Raw genomic sequence first — 20,285 nt, 5'->3', positions numbered from 1 at the left:
CCTTAAACTAAGGGGATCAATGAATATCCTTTGTCAGCCAGTTTTCTGTAGAACAAGGCATATATAGTGTACCCTTTACAACTGTCTTTGGGCATGTTGTGGCGGAGACAGGTGGGCAAGGACCCACTTTATTCACTATAGTAAAACCAGCTGAGAGTGTAGCAAGGTATCTCTGCCAGTTCTGATCTGGTGGAGATATCTACTGAATTTACTAAGAAGACAGAGCCTCTTAGTAGATCCTGTGTGCAGCCTGCCAGCAGGGGACAATGAAGATTGGTGCTCAAAACATCAATATTTATAAATGACCCTCTCCCACTATTTTATCCCACAAAAAACTAACCCTCACTCAGAATTTTCCTATGGAAAAATAATGATACATTGTACCCTTGAGGGACTCACAAATTAGATGGAAATTATTTTTAATACTTATGTCAGGGTGACAAGTCCCATCGGCGGTAATATTCTAGAGCGTAGACTTTATTAACAGTCTCTTATCACGCCACATCAAAATTCTGCACCGTCCAAGTCATATCATGGTCAAGTTTTCATATATAACTAGTCACTATCATTGGGAGGAGCATGGGGCATGTGCTGTGCTCATCCCTTATTAGGGTTTCTTCACGACTCCTTGGTAAACACTTCACTTATTCTTGGCATTTGGTAAACATAAGTAGATGATTGGCTTTGATCGTTTCTAAGTGTTCTGCTACTGTCCTTTCTGCTTAAGATGGAAAACATAAAGCAGATATCATTGATGTGGATTCTGCAAAACTCAGTTTCAAGGTCCATTAACAACTTGAGATACAATCAATCGGTTTACACTTTCTTCAAAGGAACATCCATTTACACACAGCAAAACTATACATTTCCATGAGGACTAACTTTATTTACCACCAGGAAGGATTAGATCGAATAGAAGCCGTATAATATACAGTTATATCTGCAATGGCTCTCATCAATATAACTCAATAGCCATTGAATCTTTTATATTCCACCATCACTAGGAACCTCAGCATGTAAGTAATAAGGTGGCTTCCTCTGTTTCCCTATTGGCATCCAAACAATGCAATTATCGGTTGTCACCGAGGAGTCCAAAAAATACTCCATCACTTGCAGGGTCATAGAACTATAGGGCTAAGGCCCCATGCACATGACCATATAAAAACTGCCATATATATGGCTGGAATATGGCCCCATGCGTTCCAATGGGCAATATGACAATCCATGTACATGGTCGTTTTGTCCACCATACCGCGGATCCCTATTTTCCACCGTTTTTCATTCTGTGCGGCTCATAGAAGTCAACGGGAAAGTATAGAATACGGGCTTAATACGTGCTGCATGCTGCTGTGCACCGTATACTTCCGTATGTATGTGCAATATCCAGTGGGAGGTGCATTCTGTCAGCCAGCCAATAGTCAACCATCTATCATCTCCCAGCCCACCGTATTTTATACGGGTACGGTACAATACATTGCCATACTGTTGCAATATGTCTTGTATTTACAGTCAGAATACAGCCATATATACAAAACAGTAAAGACCATACGGTCGTGTACATGAAGCCTAAGCTTAATGGTCAGTTATACACCACAGCAATGATGCTTCAGTATAGTCACAATTATAATAAATTGCAAGTGTTTTCCTTTTCCAAACTATTATTAAACTATGACTATAGAAAATCTATTTATTATCTAGGATTCGTTTCCGAAAAGATAACATTTTACATGTTCTTTAACCCAAATTTTAATCAAATGTAAACAATTCACAAAAAAAATATATTAATCTGCCAAAAAAGCTCTGATACAAGTAATGATTAATCAATAATAATAATTAATATTCTATCCTTAAGTGCCATAAGAGTCCAATTCTTACTTAGAGTTGTGAGTTAAGAAAATAATAAGAAAAGGATTGATCATAAATCTTTGTTGGATTCTCTTATCCAATCATAAACCTACAGTACTGGATAATATAATTTCCATAGGGTCGGCAGGGCCTCGTAGTGCACACATTTTACTGGTAATGATTCAACTAGACACTTCCCATCTTGTGCTGTATCAGCAGATCAAGAAACATCATTATACCTTATCTATTTTTACAAGAAGTATTGGTTATCCTTTAAGCTGTAAGATACGTCCTGTTAATAGGACTGGTCCTATCATGATTGATGATGATGAGTGGTGTATATTAGGGGAATGCAGAGGATATGCCTGGTCCCCGAAGCCTTAGAAATCCCAGAAAGTGACACAAAAATAGAAACCAGTACTAAAAATAATACTCTGTCATAGGTGGAACTGATAAACTTTCGACTGCTCTCAACACATGTCTCTGCAAAGAGAAGATGGTAACAGGAAGAGTTAACAGATTGAAAAGAGTCTAATGTATTCCAGGAACTAAACAGGAGAGGAAAGAGTGAGTATCGCTGTCATCAGTAGGATCTCACTTTAATAGGACTGAACTAGGATCAATGGTTATTGAAGGACTGGATAGTGAAGGATATAAGGGAGCAGAAGTACTGGATGTTCTGCAGCGTGACAAATAAAGAATCAGAAACAACTGAGCAATGTACTGTAGATGAAAGGGGTATTTTAGTTTCAGAAATTAAATATAATTAATTGGATAATAACACATGTGTTTACTAAAAACAGTCCAAAGTTCACTTTGCCTGTATATAATGCAGGGGGTAACAGATTCAGGATTTCTGGTGCACCTTCTGCATGAATCTGGCACTGCACTGGCCCGACAGAGTGCACCATCTATTTTTGATGCACCTTTAACATAGGGTGTGCGACACATTTCTGTTTGGCTTTGCCTGATAAATCTGGTGCGCGGTGCGCTGAGCATCATAACGCCCCCTACAGTGCAGAGATTTGTGTTGCATGAAGAACAGTGCAGCCGCGACACCAAACGGTTGTGTGGGACACAAATGTGGCGCGGATACTTCTTAAATACCTGTACAAGCAGTTTGCACCTAAAAGAATGTGCAAAGTCCTGCAGAAAACTGGCGCATGGCCCTTAGTAAATGTGCCCCATTTTGTCATTTTTAAACAGATTATTTGTTTCAATTCTTGGCTTTTAATGTAATCCAATCCAATCCAGCGCATTTGGAGAATTTTGGAGACACATTAGTCCCACATCGCACAGGTGCAGGGCTTGTCACAATGACATTATGGTAATCAGAGCCCCGTCACATAAGGACCAGGCTCCTGCCTGAATGTCACATGTAAGGACATATTTCCATCATCTAGAATAAGGGCGTCTCATTAAATGACTTCAAGTTTACTGCAGCTAAGGAAGCGTGAGACTTGGAGTATAAGACAGTAGCACATTCTGTGATGCTGCCATGTGTTCATCTTTTTATTCCTATATAGGTGTTTTATAATGTAGGTGGAAATTGTTTAGGGTGTGTTCACACGTGGCAGTAACATGTGCATTTTCAAACACTTCAGAACAGCTGAAAAGAGGAGATCTGCCTGATAACAGAGCTGTTATCATTGCATTAACAAATGCATGTGTTAACATATGTTAACACATGTGTTTGTAATAAATATGTAGAAGTTAACATGATGTTAACAAATATTGTTTGTAAGTGCAATGTTAACAGCGGTAATAAAGCAAATATCCTTTTCTCAGCTGTTCTGATGTGTTTGAAAATGCTTGCATTACTGCCACGTGTTAATGCACCCTTTATATATCTCTTCCTAGATCTTAATATATCTCTTTCTAGATCTCTGCACAAGCAGTAACACTGATTCCTGATTGGCTGAGCTGTTTGTGCACGTCCATGTGCATGCCCCGAGTTCTATTGGCATCATTGCCCATAGTTGATGTCATGACCAGGAAGTCCTGCCCACTTCCAGAAAAGCTGAGAGGGTTTTACAGATCTCATATATCTATTAGCCCTACATTTCAGGTTAGGAAGAAGAACAATACAGGCATCGTTGGAATTGTTATCAAAGGCTCTCTCCAGCTGCGCTAAAACTATTTTTTTTTAAAGTAACTTCACAGTTACGCTTTAAATAAGCTCAATAAAGAAATATCCATGAACCTTTTGTACAATTTTGAATGGTCACTAACTTTTCCACAAACTTTACATAAATCAAGTATACAGGTGACTACAAGAAACTTTGTTATACATCTTGACAGAGCAATGTGCCCGTTGCGCCTCTTCCATTGGCTCTTACCACATGTTCCTCCTAATCTGCTGAATTTTATCTTGCTAGCAAGACAGACAGAAGCTCAAAGAGGTTACAGATTACATAGAATTCACAGTCAGAGACATCAGAGAGGTAATTAGTAGTAAAATGAAACTCCAAAGTCATAAAATGCCCACAAAAAATAGTGTTCCTTATTTGCACACTCTGTGCTACCGATTGTTTCAAAGTTTTTTTAAGAGTGAGGTTCCCTTTACTTCCTCTGCAAAGCTTGTGTTGCTACAGTAACAGACTACAAACCAGCTGTGTGTGTAGTCTGATTCTGCATTAATATACAGTATTCTTTCATACCCTTCTCTTATTGTTACTTGCTCCAAAAAGAAGAGGAGTCAGTGAACTTACATTACATTTGTAACAAACATTTTGTAAAGGTGCGTCATTAGGGAAGAGACATATTAAAAATCCCACAAATCTGTTTCCAAGGATATATTAAAACCTGAATCACTAACAACTAAGCCTCCCTTCTACCCAGCTGTAGTCATCGACTAGCAAAAGGAGTCATTCATGCGAAGGAATACATCAGTCTAGGGATCAGAGTTTGCCTTTTACTGTTGACCTAGTTCTCATGGAAGTGACTTTAGGGCAGCGCTAGATGCTCCATTTGGAGTGAGGGTAAACCCTGGTAAAGAAAAAAAGTAGCATCCTAGTAATAACAGCACAGTATAAAGAAGTATCCAATTCACACTGTCCCTTAAAAAGACATAAATCTTCAACATGTTCTTAAAAAAAACCACTAAGCAATACAAGACCTTAATTCATCTTCTCCAATGTCGGAATACAGTACTTTGTAAATAAACTTTTTACAAGGATTTCTTTCTTACTTTTCTCATTTTCCGTCTCTGCATGATTGTATTGTGGAATAAGTAATCAGCAGGTGATAATTGTGACATTGTGTGATTATTTTTGTATGGCATTATGAAAGCAGCGTTCCCATAGTTATCTAAGATCCAGTCATGTACCGACATCCAAACCAATACATTTGTAATATAAAAACAACTTATTTTCAGGTCCAGAAATGCTGGTAATTTGGCACTTCTTCGCAAAACAGAACTTTAGGATAATTTGGGTGTTTAAAAGACCAGAATAATAACTGAACTGAGACTATACACTTTTGTTATCATTTTGGTCCCCTTATCTTTCTAGTTTATTCTAATTTTCTCTACACAATATACTGTATTTTGTATATCATTTGTCAAGTTTAGCAAATGACTGATTCCAAATAGGAGTGGGTGGGGTTTACAGTGTTCTTAAAACAATGGGGGCAGATTTGTTTGTACATAAGTCTTCCCCTGGCTGACAGTTTCCTGGCTTCTCCGACCCACACATCGCTGTGGACATGTCGTAGCGGGGAGAGGGCCCACCAGATTTACTATAGTCTATGTAGTCTACTGTAGGTTATAGCAGAAATCTCCACAAGATCAAACCTGATCTTAGGTCCGAACTGGTGGAGTTTGTGCCCACTCTACTATCTCTTAGAAGATATGGGTGCCAGAGTGCCGGTGGGGGGAATTTTAAGACTGGCTTCCTCTTTCAAGCTCAGCAGATATTGTAATAAAGTTGTTCAACTTAAGTTACATGATATACATACCATAAATCTGGAACACAATCTCTGATTGCTCCCCCTCCTCTACTCGATATCAGTTACAGCATACTGTCCGTACAATGTTGTGACTATTTCTGACACCCACTGCATTAATGAGGGGTGGTGCACCATTGGGGGGGTTATCAGTGTGTTTAGCTGATTTTCTGATGTATTTTTTGCCATTGTTTTGTTACAATTTCAGGTTTTTATTAAACATTTGAGCGAAGTGCACTCATTTATCACTGAAATCACTGGGTTTGCAAGGGGGGTATAGCCGCGCCAATGCTCTGGTACAGCCAGATACATCAAGAGGTTTCAGCCACTTGATGTATTCGGAGACCGGCTGTACAGCATTTTCTTTCTATGCCAAGTCCTGCCTGCCGTAGAAATAAGTGCCACCAGTGGATTCTCAGGTTTGATAAGTCGCTGACTGCAGCAATCGTGCTGCCGCAGGGACATTCCCCTGAAGGCCACGTCGCCCTTACCCCCTGGCATGGAGGTTGTGAAAAGGGCAAAATAATCGGAAGTGCTAGCAATACACTAGCATATGTGATTATTTCAGGGTTTCTACGCCACTACTGTGCTGTAGAAGTCCCGATAAATACCACCTCAAATGTCACCATAGAAAAACACAATCTTTCATTGATGGGTGGTTTAGCGCCTGATTTAGCGAATTATGCAGCAGATTCTGATGTTTTTTTGCAGGAAAATTCATACTCTGTATATGCTACTTTTTAAGGTGTAAAAAAGTCTCAAATTTCACACAAGGCCAGATATATGATAAATTAAATGCAAAAAGTATAGCAGCAAAGCTAAAAAAAATTTGCACTGAACAAACTGAAAAAAGTAATAAATTCCCCAATTTTTGTCCTTTAAACCCCAACTTTTAGCTGGTGATTGTTGGCCATAGTGTCCTCTAGTGGTCCCTAACCACCAGGTTGTGGCCCATGGATCATTTGAAGATCACGATCAAAGCTCCTGCGTCAGACTTGTGATTAGCCAGACATTCGTGTAACCATTGCAGCTGCTATCACATGCTAATGCCTCAGTTCTATATACAGACAGGAATTGGGGGCTACTACAAGCGGTCTCCCCTACTTAAGAACACCCGACTAAAATGACCCCTAGTTACAAGATGACCTCTAGATTTTGGTAATTTTTCAATCCAATTGTCGCAGAGACAAAAAAAAAATTGCCGGGACTTACAATTATAATTATATAGTTACGACTTACATACCAATTCAACTTAAGAACAAACCTGTATATGGTTAGTTTCTATTAAAACATAAGGGTAGCATTTCATCTACACCCACTACAGTGATGCTACCCCAGACTGCTTAGGAACCATCACGGATGTAGTATCTCTTTAATGGCTCAAACTACTTGTATTATCTCCTGCAGGGAAGTACACAGGAGCCATATGTCTTATACACCAGAAGTGTGCAAGTGTGGGAGGAAGATCCATTGTATTGTACAACACGATTCCTACTAACAAGGTTGTTGAGCAGTAAAACATCTTTATTTCATTCTTTTCAAAGACTCGATTTATATGGATGATGAAATGTTATTAATGGCCAGCAAAAGCTGATCACATAACATTGTCTGAGTATACACATTCATCAAAGGGCACATTACTAGAGAACTGGTCAGGGACACAGCACTGTCTGAAATAGAGATGAATATTAGACGTTGCTACTAAATTGCTTTACTATTATATATCAACATTGTAGAAAAGAGTCAATATACAAAAAGAGTATGTGCTGTAGCTATTGCGAAAAGTCATGGCCCACATTCATCAAAATTAGTGCTGTTTGGATTGTGCTAAGTGAACCGGATTCATCAAAACTGGCCATGCTCTGCATGAATCTGGTGCCCCCCGCACTGCTCAGGAAGTGGGCACCATTTTTTTTTTCGCTGCAGAGTTGTGGCGCACATCAGTAATAAATGTGCCGCAAAATTCAACTAAGCATTAACAGCCCCTTTTTGGAGCACATTTTTTATGTCTTGTTGGACACAGTGCAACAACGACACAAAACAGACACTTTATAAATACATGTGCAAGGAGTTTGCAACTTCTTTTCAGTGCAAAGTCAGAATACTTGCACAAAAACTTTAATAAACATGGGACAATGGGGCTTATTTACTAAGGTCCCATGGCCGCATTTCCGTCGGGTTTCCCAATGTTTTCGGGGATCTCACTGGGAAATGTGTTGCACGCAATCAGATTGTATCGCAATTGCGCCGGCTTTCACGTGATACAAATTGGGGGGCAGGCCGACTGACGATCCGTCTGATTCGGACAACATGCGGGATTTAACATTTAAAATAGTGTCGCAAGGGAATCACTTACATGCAACGGGAAGAAGGAGGTGAACTCAGGCGGACCTGAGCGGGGAAGCGTCACATGCAGGAAATCGTACACACGCTGGTAGTGAATCCTGGCAGACTTCATCCTCGTCGGACATTCCAGATCGGGGATCACGCAGGGACCGGGTAAGTAAATGTGCCCCAATGCCTGTAAGCTAAAGGTCCACTTAGTTGTGAAATAGAAATGAAGATCAAATCGCAGAGTATAATATAAAGGGTGAGTCTACATCTACAAGTCTACATCTGTGGAATTTATGGTAAATGCACTTTTTTTTATTGGAAACAATGGTGGGGGGCATTTATTTTCGACTTTCAAACGAAAAACTGGAGACATTTTAACCAATATTTATAAAGTGTGGACAGTACTCCATCCAGCTAGCGCCATTCCAGTCTCCCCTCCCTGGTCTCCCCAAATGTCCTGTTTTGTATCAGGCCCACTCAGATTGCTGTAGAAGTGGCAGTGGTGAGGAGCACTCACCCCTCTCATCTCTGCCGGCCCATTCCAGGCTGCAGACACCCTGGGCGGTTCATGCACACGGTAGATGTGGATGAGTCCTTGTGAACATAAAAAAGCATAAATATCATAGCAACAAATAATAAAATTGGTTTGTCGGACTGGAATGGGGGTTAGTGTTATTAGATGTGGCCCATTATACATTATATTAGTATTGTATGCAAAGCTTTATATTCGAAACCATAGAAACTGATTTCTCAAAAAATCTTTATAGTTTGTGCCCTAAACTATAAAGAGATGTAAATGTTTCGCCGTTTCCAGGTTTCAAAGCCTTGGGTCACATTTTATATTCAGATACAATCATCTTACAGAGAATTCTGGAGCTTCAGCGCCCTTTCTCCTTCTTAAACAACGCATGGACGACCTTCCCTTAACTTTCCACATTCACCTCTTGGGATTTAACAAAATTTCAAAGCCAAATTTCCAAGTGAACATCCTAAGGGATGTACTTTGTTACCAATACTTTTATGTCCTGAATTGATTATGAGGATTTCGATGCAATAGTTGCTCATAAGGTGAGTACATGAGTATTAGATGAATTTCGCAGATCACTTGAGGCCAATATTTTCATTTAGAATATAGTTTATGCTTAGTTTACAGTAATACCTCAAGGACAGCTTATCAGTAAGAATAGAATAACATAACATACTGTATATAATATTATTGACACCTCTTCCGCATGGAGGAACTGGCCATAATAACTCCGGAGGCCCATGAAAGGTTCCTTCGTGTGTGGTCCCCGTGGATGAGCTTTAGGGAATCTCAGGATTTTAAGGTTCTCTTTGAAACCCAGGCCACCTGATGGAATTTCCTGTCTCTCCTTAAATGGCACAGACAGCCTGGCCTCAGGGGATGGGAATACTTGAACCTTTGGTTCCTTCTCCTGACCAGAGTGGTTGCACCCTGTAGGACCCCTTCCCCTGTGTGTCCTTTCTGGTGTGTTTCTGTCTAACGTTCTGTCTTGTTTTGTGTTCTTTATATTCTTGCTTGCCTTACATTTTCATTCCAGGCATGTAGCTCACTGCAGTCTTATGATACCACCTCATGCCCTTTCAGGTCGGGAAGGGGTTCGATATGTCTCGAGGGGTAGGGTGAGGAACGTTAATCGTTGTATATTTTCTCAGGGCTCTGTTTCCAAGCTTATAATCCTACTCACCCAAGAAGTCATTCCACTCAGATAGGGCCTTTGCTTAAGGTAATATGTATGCCTTGGATAACTTACAATGTACATTACGTTATATATGCTTATATTTATAAGTTTTATCTAGTGTATTGTGACTTGTGTTCTGTACTGTTCAATGTTCAATAAAACTGATTAAACATAATATTATTGAAAAAGGTTTTTCACTGGAACTAAACGAGATATTCAGTATAGCTTGATCTTTATTAGAAGGACCCCCCAATAGTATAGTAAGAAACGGTTGTCATTTATCTTAAAGGTGTATTCCAGGAATAGGTATAATTCATAATAAACTGGGTCATTAAAATATAATCTAATATGTAATTAATCGTTATTTAAAATTTTGTAGTGGACATACACTATGATAAAGAATTAAAATGCTACCGGCCCTTCAATCAGTCTCTTGACTCTGCTCCAGTGGAGGAGACACAGTGCAGAAGATGTCCTCTGGTCACATGTCCTCATCACATGTCCTTCACCTGCCTGTGCAGGTCATGTGATCACCACTATATTTGGCTGTAGTCGGTTGGTTGCAGTGCACCCAGTATGGCCAGTGTTGTGGTGAGATCCAGTGAGGTAATGTGCAGTGATGGCTGTTACACATCATTACTATGATAACAGAGCAGGACAGCCTGTTAGATCATCACTGGGAGCAGAACTTGAGAGGGAGGAGAAATTACTGAGAACTGAAGGATCATGGGACTTTTCCAGAGGCGGCCATCTTGGTGAAAACCACCTACTTTAGAAAGTCCATACAATTTTGTGAATCACAAAGCTATTTAATCTCCATTTTGTGATCAATGACATTGGGGCAGATTTATCAAGCAGTCTGAAAGTCAGAATATTTCCAATTGACCATGGCAACCAATCACAGCTCCCCTTTAAAATATTCATGAGCACTGGTGAAATGAAAGCTGAGCTGTGATTGGTTGCCATGGGCAACTGGAAATATTCTGACTTTCAGACTCCTTGATAAATCTGCCCCATTGAGTTTTGTTATATTCACTAATTCATAGCATTATGGGTTTTTGTATCAGATGTTCATATTTAAACCTACAGCAAGTATTCATCTACATTCTGTTGCGGTCTATATAATGAGCTGTTATCAATACTCCAGTAAGTGCTATATACACTCACCGGCCACTTTATTAGGTACACCTGTCCAACTGCTCGTTAACACTTAATTTCTAATCAGCCAATCACATGGCGGCAACTCAGTGCATTTAGGCATGTAGACATGGTCAAGACAATCTCCTGCAGTTCAAACCGAGCATCAGTATGGGGAAGAAAGGGGATTTGAGTGCCTTTGAACGTGGCATGGTTGTTGGTGCCAGAAGGGCTGGTCTGAGTATTTCAGAAACTGCTGATCTACTGGGATTTTCACGCACAACCATCTCTAGGGTTTACAGAGAATGGTCCGAAAAAGAAAAAACATCCAGTGAGAGGCAGTTCTGTGGGCGGAAATGCCTTGTTGATGCCAGAGGTCAGAGGAGAATGGGCAGACTGGTTCGAGCTGATAGAAAGGCAACAGTGACTCAAATTGCCACCCGTTACAACCAAGGTAGGCAGAAGAGCATCTCTGAACGCACACTACGTCGAACTTTGAGGCAGATGGGCTACAGCAGCAGAAGACCACACCGGGTGCCACTCCTTTCAGCTAAGAACAGGAAACTGAGGCTACAATTTGCACAAGCTCATCGAAATTGGACAGTAGAAGATTGGAAAAACGTTGCCTGGTCTGATGAGTCTCAATTTCTGCTGCGGCATTCGGATGGTAGGGTCAGAATTTGGCGTCAACAACATGAAAGCATGGATCCATTATGCCTTGTATCAACGGTTCAGGCTGGTGGTGGTGGTGTCATGGTGTGGGGAATATTTTCTTGGCACTCTTTGGGCCCCTTGGTACCAATTGAGCATCGTTGCAACGCCACAGCCTACCTGAGTATTGTTGCTGACCATATCCATCCCTTTATGACCACAACGTACCCAACATCTGATGGCTAGTTTCAGCAGGATAATGCGCCATGTCATAAAGCTGGAATCATCTCAGACTGGTTTCTTGAACATGACAATGAGTTCACTGTACTCAAATGGCCTCCACAGTCACCAGATCTCAATCCAATAGAGCATCTTTGGGATGTGGTGGAACGGGAGATTCGCATCATGGATGTGCAGCCGACAAATCTGCGGCAACTGTGTGATGCCATCATGTCAATATGGACCAAAATCTCTGAGGAATGCTTCCAGCACCTTGTTGAATCTATGCCACGAAGAATTGAGGCAGTTCTGAAGGCAAAAGGGGGTCCAACCCGTTACTAGCATGGTGTACCTAATAAAGTAGCCGGTTAGCGTAGGTGCCTGTTCATGTTCAGAGCCTTTGTAGAACATTTCAGTTTGCCCTGCATTCGCCACATTGAGATGGTTGTAGCTACAGAAACAGCCCAATGCAGCCTTATGGTAAATAGGAGTAACAGAAACAGTGTGGCACACTGAACTGTGTTGTTTCCGTAATTCCAACCACCAATAAACTTCTATTTCAGCACTATCCTCCAGGTTGATTCCACTTTGTATTTCCACATGCACAAGAAAAACTCCTTTAACTTGTAAGATTTCCTCTCCTTCTTATCTTTATAGGAATATAGTGCATATGTTGGACTGTATTTGGCAAAGGAACATGTAGCAAAAACGAGGCTTAGACAAGAGTAGTCACAGTTACACCTTTGTAGACATATTCTTTATAACTAAGGTGGCTCTTAGATTCACTATGAATCTGGTATTTTTCAGACACCGAGTCAAATCAGATTATTTTCTAAATTTGCTTCAGATGGATCTTTCAAAAGGGCAGCCAGTTCATACTGTCGCCCATCGCAGGTCTAAGGGAAGGGGATGAGTGAGGGAGAATTTGTAAAAAATGTATGAAACGAGATAGTAGTATGTATGAAACGAGCTTCTTATAAAAAAAAATAAAAATCAGTTTTAAAGGACTATAGGAGGTCATATGCCAGTTTTCAGGACAACTGGTACAACTTTGGTTTGGACTGATTAAATTTAAACCACAGCAGAATATTTAGAAGAATTTGTTGAAGCTTCTACAAATCAAATCTTGGACGATATACTGACCTAAATAGAAGGTGTAGGCAATACTGCTGAAGACAGATAGGTAGTCTTTGCAATTCAAGTGGTGATCCTCTACGTCCTGGTGACCTCAATTAACCTACTAATTCTCCGAAAGGTCCTCTGGTCACCACTGTTGCAGTTCATTAGTTCTGTGCCTGCAGGTCAGCTAAGGGCAGGTCACTGGATTTATTACTTTACTCCTAAATGCATTCAGGCCCCACAACACACCAGACAGAGCTGCATTAAAGTAGCAATGTTTTTATATGGACAACCCCTTTATAGTATTATTTCTTGTTTTAGCAGATCTCCTCTTCATGAGAAGAAACATAGTAAATATTTATAAACGTGTATTAAATTTGCATCTAAGGCTCCAATACTATCATGCAGCCATGTACTAGGGAAAGCAGGCCAACCGGGGGAATGTGTAACTGCTTCCCGCAGCAGCCAGCACCCTGGGGTTTGTTACAATCACATCTACATAACTATAAGTGACCTCATGCCCCTCTCAATATTGTGTTTTTATTTATGAATCTGCTTTCCAGTACGCTGAACCGGCAGCTCTCATTTCCCACAACCAGACAACCGTAAAGAACATTCAAGAGAACACAGTTATTTCGGCTGTAGCCGCTCTCCACATTGCTTATAGTAAATTGCTAAGTGAACAATCACATACACATTACTCATTGCATATCAAACACAACAACAATAAGACATTCCCCTAAGCTACATTGAGCTAAAAGGAACATTTACCCTAAAACTTTATCCAAAATACCAAAAATGATTGTTGCAAATACACCTAAAAATCACCCTATGGCAATACAATTGTATCTCTATGGACCCATGTATTAAAAACGGAGAAAGTAGAAGATGATCACGGCAACATTAACTAAAACCCCAGCGCCAGTTTTCTGTCGGACTTTCTGTCGAACTTTACTAACTGCATTGATAAATGTAGACTGATCAGACTTTTAGTAGGGAGACCATTTTGATTTCTGGGATGTATCAACATTTTTTAAACTCCATGGTGTCCATCAGTTGAGGCCACCAGAGATTATCTCGGTTATTGATGTAGCTGTAGCTTTTATTGCAACGGTTTTACATATTGCAACGGTGATCTATTCAAGTCCATAGGAGACCCTAGCCACATCTACTGTTGCTATATATGGTATAGGGAGTATCATTTATAAATTTGGTGGCACTGGAAGCATACTATAATTTTCAATGTGATTTAAAGGACACCTGTCATCAGGTCTGTGTCACTTGTCACCTCTACCTGTTGGAGCAGCTCACAAGGATCCCATCCCAGCCTTTATCTAGTTATTTCATACATTATTCATTGTAAAATCATCTATTCTTTATCATGTAAATGAGGCTGGTCACATGATCAGAGGCAGTGATGTCACCCCTGTTACCCCTCCCCTCTCCTCCCCCTGCTAATGTCTGTGTGTAATGTATAGTAAAGCATGGCTAGTGTCTGTGCTGCATCTGCTGACATGCTGCATCCTCCTAATACACAGGTGAGAGACACAGACATCAGCTACACATGAATCTGACATGTTCTGCTGTAACATGGCTGCCTGGAGCTGCTGTATCTCTCACATACACACACACACACAGGCTGCAGGGGGCGTGGCCACCAGCACCAGGAAGCACATCATTATACAGCCTCACATCATTATACAGGTTGTCAGTCATGCACTGGGGGTGTGGCTGTACCTCCCAATCATGAATAGAGTGGACAGCTTGAATATGCTAATGCAAAGATCATTTGCATACAGCTCTAGGACCTCATTGCTTAGGTTTACAGGCATGTAGAGGGACAATAAAGGGATAGAGGCAATGCTCTCTAATGGCAGTTTATGAAAATATATTTAGTTTAGGGGGGTTATTTTGCATGACAGGTTCTCTTTAAGTTTGTGGCGTAAGGGATTAACAATTTGATGCATGAACGAAAAGGATTAGAACTGTCTCCCCATTCATGAAGGTGAAATAGAACTCCCTACACCAGCTATTAGCTGCTATTTTTTTCCACCAGAAATTGCAGCACAAAACCAGTCAATCATAGATGCACCAAAAAAGTGTCTGATTCAAAGGCGGCAACACAATTTCAAAAAAACAGAACAGAAGTCGTGAGTATTGGAAAACCATCAAAATTGTGGCTCCGACACTTCATTAATAAGAGCAGGTGATGCTGCGAGGGAAAAAAAAAATGCTGTCAGTTTTCCATTTGATCCAGTTATCCAATACTTTGGGAACATTGCTATAGTTCTGCAATTGATGGCCTATTTAAAAAAAAAAAAAAATGGAAAAAAAATGTTATCTAGGATTAGTTTAGGATTAGGAATAGTGTAATGATCTATTACAATCCATTGCAATATCAGTTACAACTGATATAAAAATAAACAGTAAAAAACATAAACTTGTTAAAGGAAATCAACCACTCAAAAAAAAACAAAAAAGACTATAAATGCTCGCCTCCGCTCTTCTTCATCTTGTTCCCGACACTGTCCATCGTTAGTCTTGAGACACCGAGATTACCTAAAAAAGAAACTTATAATTAACAGCACGGAGCGCAGGGACACGATGTCCGGCCCCTTGGGCTGCTAATTATGCACACCCCTCTACCTCTCTGCTTGAATTCCCACCTTTTCCCATGACAGCATCTCCCTCCCCCAGCATGGTGGAGAGTGCGTTTGTGTGTTGGTATAAGGTAGCAGCATTCATTCCGACCTGTTGCAATTTTGTCTGATGAAGGTTGATAAATTGGCATTATATTACTGTACATTACTATATGTGGATGGAACCTTTAAATAATTAATTGCTTAACTAATTCAATTAAGGCCTTATATATGTGACCGTATATGGCGGCAGTGAACTCCTGGTCCCCATTGACTTGCATTATGTGTGGTCACAGCACGGGGGTTCATTTATTATCACCTATCAAACGGAAACTTTTTTTTGCCTTGCTGTGAATCAGCACTTTTCTGACGCTTCTATTTTTACTGTTTCTGGTTTTGTGGCGCAAATTTTGGAGCACAATTAGAGCAGACAAAAGCTGGTCTAGGGATATCTAGGCCACCTTCATGAATGTGGAGACAGTCGTTACCCTTTTGGTTCTTGCACCAAATCATTAATCCCTATGTGCCACAAACTTACAGCACACTGAAAAATATATCACGTTTCTAGCTCCACCCTGCGCTCAAAATCAATAAATGCCCAACCCCCCCCCCCCCAATCGTGTCTCTCCGCACCATGACCAAGCCTGGCAGCCTATGGTGTCATGAGGAGCACTCAACCTCCCATATCCATTGGGCCGCAAACTGAGGGTGGAGATTGGAGTCGTGAGTAGAGATGAGCGAACATACTCGTCCGAGCTTGATGCTCGTTCGAGCATTAGCGTACTCGAAACTGCTCGTTGCTCGGACGAATACTTCGCCCGCTCGAGAAAATGGCAGCTCCCGCCGTTTTGCTTTTTGGCGGCCAGAAACAGAGCCAATCACAAGCCAGGAGACTCTGCACTCCACCCAGCATGACGTGGTACCCTTACACGTCGATAGCAGTGGTTGGCTGGCCAGATCAGGTGACCCTGGGATAGACTAGCCGCTGCCCGCGCTGCTTGGATCATTCTGTGTCTGGATGCCGCTAGTGAGAGAGCTGCTGCTGGTCAGGGTTAGCGTTAGTGTGCAGGTAGATTACTGTTAGGCAGGAGTGATTCTCCAAGAACCCAACAGCCCTTCTTAGGGCTACAATAACGTTATACTTTTTTTTTTTTTGTTTGCTTGTGGCTGGGCTTGCTGGCACTAGTAGTGCAGCTAGTACCATATTGTGAGGAATTTGCAGGGGGACTTGCTACCGTTGTGTTTAGCTCTTAGTGACACAAATATCCACCTCAAACACCAAAGTGGGAAAATTTATTAGGGGTTTGATTTCAATTAGGCACAGTCTGCCATTTCCTTTTTATTTTACGTTTATTTTTTCATAACTCAGCGTCATCTCATCAGTGTGCTTTCATACTTGGCTAGAAAATAGCCAAAGGAGAATCCAAACGGCTTACTTACGCCTACAATAGCGTTATATATATTTTATTTCTGGTTGATCTGCTGGTGGCTGTCCTTGCTGCAGTGCATATACTAGCCAATTGTGAGGAATTTGGAGTGAGACTTACGACCGCTGTGTTTAGCGCTTAGTGACGCACATATCCATCGCAAAGACCGAAGTGGGATAATTTATTAGGGGTTGGATTTCAATTAGGCACAGTCTGCCATTTCCTTTTTATTTTACGTTTATTTTTTCATAACTCAGCGTCATCTCATCAGTGTGCTTTCATACTTGGCTAGAAAATAGCCAAAGGAGAATCCAAACGGCTTACTTACGCCTATAATAGCGTTATATATATTTTATTTCTGGTTGATCTGCTGGTGGCTGTCCTTGCTGCAGTGCATATACTAGCCAATTGTGAGGAATTTGGAGTGAGACTTGCGACCGCTGTGTTTAGCGCTTAGTGACGCACATATCCATCGCAAAGACCGAAGTGGGATAATTTATTAGGGGTTGGATTTCAATTAGGCACAGTCTGCCATTTCCTTTTTATTTTACATTTATTTTTTCATAACTCAGCGTCATCTCATCAGTGTGCTTTCATACTTGGCTAGAAAATAGCCAAAGGAGAATCCAAACGGCTTACTTACGCCTACAATAGCGTTATATATATTTTATTTCTGGTTGATCTGCTGGTGGCTGTCCTTGCTGCAGTGCATATACTAGCCAATTGTGAGGAAAAAAGTAAAAAAAAAATTAAAGTTATAACTTTCATTTTCAAAATGTTTAACCCGAGGGCTAGGGGTAGAGGACGAGGGCGGGGACGTGGGCGTCCAACTACTGCAGGGGTCAGAGGCCGTGGTCCTGGGCGGGGTGAGACACCACCTGCTGATGAGGGAGCAGGGGAACGCCGCAGAGCTACACTCCCTAGGTTTATGTCTGAAGTTACTGGGACTCGTGGTAGAGCACTGTTGAGGCCAGAACAGTGCGAACAGGTGATGTCGTGGATTGCCGACAATGCTTCGAGCAATTTGTCCACCAGTCAGTCTTCCACGCAGTCCACCCATATCACCGAAATCGGCACTCCTCCAGCTCCTGCACCTCAGCCTCCTCCCCCCCAGTCTGCCCCCCCCCAGGAAAATTTGGCATTTGAACCGGCATACTCTGAGGAACTGTTTTCTGGACCCTTCCCACAGTCACAAACCACTTGTCCGGTTGCTGCTGAGCAATTTTCCAATGCCCAGGTTTTCCACCAGTCGCAGTCTGTGGGTGATGATGACCTTCTTGACGTAGTGGCAGAAGTGTGTAAAGAGGTGTCCGACGATGAGGAGACACGGTTGTCAGACAGTGGTGAAGTTGTTGTCAGGGCAGGAAGTCCGAGGGGGGAGCAGACTGAGGGATCGGAGGATGATGAGGTGACAGACCCAAGCTGGGTTGAGAGGCCGGGTGAACACAGTGCTTCTGAGACGGAGGAGAGTCCTATAGCAGAACAGGTTGGAAGAGGCAGTGGTGGGGCCAGACGGAGAGGCAGGGCCAGAGCAGGTGCATCAGCGCCAAATGTGTCACGTAGTGAAGCTCCCGTGGCGAGGGCTCCCGCGGCGAGGGCTAGATATTCAGAAGTCTGGAGGTTCTTTAAGGAAACACCGGATGACCGACGGACTGTGGTGTGCAACCTTTGCCAAACCAGGATCAGCAGGGGTTCCACCACTACTAGCTTAACTACCACCAGTATGCGCAGGCATATGAATGCTAAACACCCGAATCAGTGGCACCAAGCCCGTTCACCTCCGGCCGTGCACACCACTGCTCCTTCCCCTGTGTCAGCTGATAGTCAGCCCCCTGCCCAGGACCCTGGCACAAAAACCCCATCGTTGCCTCCACGATCCTCCACAGCATCCACCAGCGTTCAGCTCTCCATACCCCAGACGCTGGAGCGGAAACGAAAATATAGTGCAACCCACCCGCACGCCCAAGCCCTTAATGTCCACATCTCCAGATTGCTTAGCCTGGAGATGCTGCCCTATAGGCTAGTAGAGACCGAGGCCTTTCGCAACCTCATGGCGGCGGCCGCCCCTCGGTATTCGGTCCCCAGCCGCCACTACTTTTCCCGATGTTCCGTCCCAGCCCTGCACCAGCACGTGTCAGACAACATCATCCGTGCCCTGACCAACGCCGTTTCTGACAAGGTCCACCTGACCACGGACACGTGGACGAGTGCTGCCGGGCAGGGCCACTATATATCGCTGACGGCACATTGGGTTAACTTGGTGGAGGCTGGGACCGAGTCTGACCCTGGGGCTGGTCATATACTGCCGACGCCGAGGATTGCGGGGCCTACCTCGGTCCAGGTCTCAAAGGCCTACTATGCCTCCTCCTCCTCCCACCCCTCCTCCACCTCCTCCTCCGAACTACCATCCGTGGGCATGGCGCCATCAGTCGCTAGCTCTAGGCACAGCAGCAGTGCCGTCGCTAAGCGACAGCAGGCGGTGCTCAAACTGCTGAGCCTAGGCGATAAAAGGCACACCGCCCAAGAACTATTACAGGGCATCACGGCGCAGACTGATCTGTGGCTGGCACCGCTGAACCTGAAGCCAGGCATGGTTGTGTGTGACAACGGCCGTAACCTGGTGGCGGCTCTGCAACTCGGCAGACTGACACATGTGCCATGCCTGGCCCATGTGTTAAATCTGATAGTTCAGCGTTTCCTCAAGACATACCCCAATCTGTCAGATTTGCTCATGAAGGTGCGCTGCATCTGTGCGCATTTCAGGAAGTCCAGCACAGATGCTGCCACTCTCAGGGCAGCGCAGCGCCGCCTCCAACTGCCCGCTCACCGACTGTTGTGCGACGTGCCCACGAGGTGGAATTCAACATTAACCATGTTATCCAGAGTTTACCAGCAGCGCAGAGCGATTGTAGACTGCCAGATGTCAACTTCCACCAGAAGTGGTAGTCAGGTCAGTCAGCTTCCTCAAGTCTACAATGAGGAGTGGACGTGGATGTCTGATATCTGTCAGGTGCTGAATAACTTTGAGGAGTCTACACAGATGGTCAGTGGTGGTGCCGCCATCATCAGCCTCACCATCCCGCTGCTTGGCCTGTTGAAAAACTCTCTGGTCAGCATGAAGTCGGAAGCTTTGCGCTCGTCACAAGAGACGGGGAAGAAGATTCCCTTGTTGATAGCCAAAGCACCCTTAGGTCTGTTTCTCAGCACATATCGGAGGAGGTGGTGGAGGATGAGGAGGAAGAGGAGGAGAATGTTGGCGAGACAGA

General features: G+C 42.8%; 1 protein-coding gene across 1 annotated transcript in view; it reads right to left on the bottom strand.

Annotated features, from left to right (window-relative positions):
- PLPPR5 (phospholipid phosphatase related 5) overlaps nucleotides 1-20,285 on the bottom strand; it is a 165,182-nt gene that overhangs the window by 99,975 nt on the left and 44,922 nt on the right. The window lies entirely within an intron of this gene.

The sequence above is a fragment of the Engystomops pustulosus genome, chromosome 10 (assembly GCF_040894005.1).
Source record: "Engystomops pustulosus chromosome 10, aEngPut4.maternal, whole genome shotgun sequence".
Taxonomy (NCBI): domain Eukaryota; kingdom Metazoa; phylum Chordata; class Amphibia; order Anura; family Leptodactylidae; genus Engystomops; species Engystomops pustulosus.
This window is presented reverse-complemented; position numbering and strand designations above follow the sequence as displayed.